Genomic DNA, 3,320 nt, shown 5'->3' on the forward strand with positions numbered 1-3,320 from the left:
CAATTGTGACAGCTGGTGCTTCACATGTTCAAGCAATGTGAGGATATGAAGATCTGCAGCTGAAAAATAAATACCAACAAAATCTAAAAAGGATACTATTCATTTGAATACTTTGTCCTTTATTGGAAAATGCAATGAATCCTACTCCTGCACTTTGGAGCAAACACAACTCATATATGTTAAAAGAACATCCTTTGGAACATATAAAATTTGACATCTTAAAAACCAAAACACTAAAAATTAAGGAATATACTGGCACAAAATGAACATGACAACAAATACCATAACATATCTAATAACTTGTTGACTTATGCTCCGATATATTCAAAAGGTTGTTGAATATGTGAAACAAGTACAATCGATAGTCTGATCATAACTTACCAGTGCAAGGCTACTCCGTAAGTAGGCCTGAAGAGTTCAGAAGTATTTTGCATTTTTGGAAGGTTCCTGGAAATTTGTTGAGATGTATTTTCAGAGAGTAATTGTGACTGGTAAGGAGGTGGCACCTGAGGCGAAGAATGTGGTGGTGAGCGACAAGGTGGCACAAATGGTAAAGGTGGTGATGGTACCTGAGGTGCAGAATGTGGGGATAACATGCGAGGTCCAGTTGACTGTTGAGGTTTTGAAGATCTTGTCAAGGGAACTTTTGTTTTATTAGCTAAGTCTTCATGTTCACTTTCATAGTCAGTGTCACCATAGTAGTGGCTGTTTACAGAAGATTGAATGTGCATATATTACTCAAAACAAAGGTTTCATACATTCAACAAAACACAGGTGAAGTTGAATCAAACTTACATTGGTTTGGTTGCTCTTTTCACCCTGCCTATATCCTCCTCACCATCTGAATCCAATTCTGAAGTTTGACTTCTTCATCCCTTGCCATGCAGACATGTAATCTCCAGAACAATTCTGTTCTCTTTGTAAATGTTTTCAGACTGCTTGTTGTGGCGCGCAAATTTGAGCGCGAACTCAAAACATAAGTGTGTTACGCTCACGTTAACTTAAGCTCTCGCGGAAAGAGATTGAACTGTCAATTAATGTACATGATGAAATGTGGGCGGATCCATTTGTCCCTCCCACAGAAGCACGAACTGAGCTTGCCGATGTTCTAACGAAACATCCTACCCATCGAAATGATCTACTCACTGATACTACGCATGCGCAGACCAAAATTACGCAACTTTTCTCGAAGTTTACCAACTGTTCGTCGATCTGTCCTACCTAGTGTTGAAGTTTGAGGGAAGTGTTACTGTATTTCTGTATTTATTTATTTATGTATTTACTGTATTTCTTACTGTATTTATAGATATATCTGTCGAAATAAACTACGGTAGGATACTTCGACAAATTAGGACAAATCATCAGAACACCGGAATACAGACGGATATGTTAACGGAGTCAAAAAAAGAATGTGACTGCTATACGACTTTGCCATGTTGTGGCCGGGTCTGTTCCTGAGTCAGCTGCTGTCGGGGACTGCATCGGGACTGTGAAACCGCTGTTTTAGTTAAGTTAGTAAAACTTTTTCATAAAATCTATACGAATCTCACCGAAGCTCGTAGACCTTTGTGCTTTGCACAATCTGCACAATCCATTGCTACGCCAGTGCCATTTAGTTATTCTAAGCAAAAGAATATTATATTTCAAGGTCTAATCATCGTTCTATTGTTATGCGCTATGTTTCTTATTGAAGGAAAACTCAGGAAGCATATGGTCCGAGTCAAGTGTGAGTTACATGCATCCTGCGCGCTCCCAGTCGGCCTAGTGGGCGGGGTTAATTGTGGGCATTTAAGGGCTCAATGTTTGTCACGTGGGCGGCACGGTGGCGCAGTGGGTAGCTTCCCGGGTCCTCCCTGTGTGGAGTTTGCAATTGCATGTTCTCCCCATATCTGCGTGGGTTTCCTCCGGGCACTCCGGTTTCCTCCCACAGTCCAAAGACATGCTGGTTGGGTGGATTGACGATTCTAAATTGGCCCTAGTGTGTGCTTGGTGTGTGTGCCCTGCGGTGGGTTGGCACCCTGCCCGGGATTGGTTTCTGCCTTGTGCCCTGTGTTGGCTGGGATTGGCTCCAGCAGACCCCCGTGACCCTGTGTTCGGATTCAGCAGGTTGGAAAATGAATGGATGGATGTTTTTCACGTCCTGCTAGCAACTGGGTGCAGCTAATCATAGGAAATGTTTTCTGATTATGTTATGAATTCCTTGGAGTTGTGATCTAATCGATGAATTAATTGTATAAATAGACGCTTTTCTTTTGCAACAATCGCTAATAAGATACGCTGTTGCCTCTTGCAAGATTTCGATAAAAGAATTAATGATTGACTGCAGTGGGCTGGCACCCTGGCCGGGATTTGTACCTGTCTTGCGCCCTGTGCTGGCTGGGATTGGCTCCAGCAGACCCCCGAGACCCAGTGTTAGGATATTGCAGGTTGGACAATGACTAACTGACTGAGAATTACTGATTGACGCTTTCTCCTACCTGTGTTTTATTGCTTAAAGTGGGGCATTCCAGTCAGGGGGGGTGGGTTTTCTGCACATGTGGCATCAAACCCAAGCTGGAAGTGCAGCTCAAATGGGCTTCAGCTTAAGTACCGAGGGACGGGACTGAATACTCGTATCAAAGAGTGCAGCCTGATGTAGAAAAAGATGAGTTTAAGAGATTTTAACAACAGAAAAGCAACAAAGTGTATGAATTGTGAAGTGGTCTGAAAACTATTTGAATACATTTTTTTTTTATCCTGTGTCACGTATGAGCGTTGAGCTGCCCGTTTACTTGACACGTGTGCTTCTCATTTCACACATTCATTTATAACACCTCCTCTCGTCTTTTAACATGAACATTAAAACAGAGCAGCTGCCTCCTCACACTATGACATGTGTGACTGCAAAGCAGCAGTGCTTCAGCACCAGGACCCCGGACCCAAAAGCAGCCCATCTGAAAAATTAAGGGAGCGACATCTGTGAATTACCCGGTTACTTCTTTGCTCCTTCCTATATCTTGGAGTGCCTGATGTCTGCCTACATTCCAAGTCGTAACCTTAGATCTTCTAGGTGTTCTTACACTGTGGTCTCCTGGGGGGGAGCGAGTTGAGCTGAAAAGACGCACAATGTCTGAGCAAACTTACCTGGAAAGCCTCCTCCATCACCGGGCCAACCCTGGACACACTGGACGCTGTTGTGGAAAAAAGGATGGTGGTAAAGTTGGATGCCATCGTGGAAAAATTCCCTCCATCCCCCTCCAGGAGGTGCCCTCTTGGTGCACTTTTAGGGCTCATTCCACCACGGTGTGCTAAGAAGGCTTTTCAGTGTTTCCTCCCCGATG

Source organism: Erpetoichthys calabaricus, chromosome 17 (assembly GCF_900747795.2).
Source record: "Erpetoichthys calabaricus chromosome 17, fErpCal1.3, whole genome shotgun sequence".
Taxonomy (NCBI): domain Eukaryota; kingdom Metazoa; phylum Chordata; class Cladistia; order Polypteriformes; family Polypteridae; genus Erpetoichthys; species Erpetoichthys calabaricus.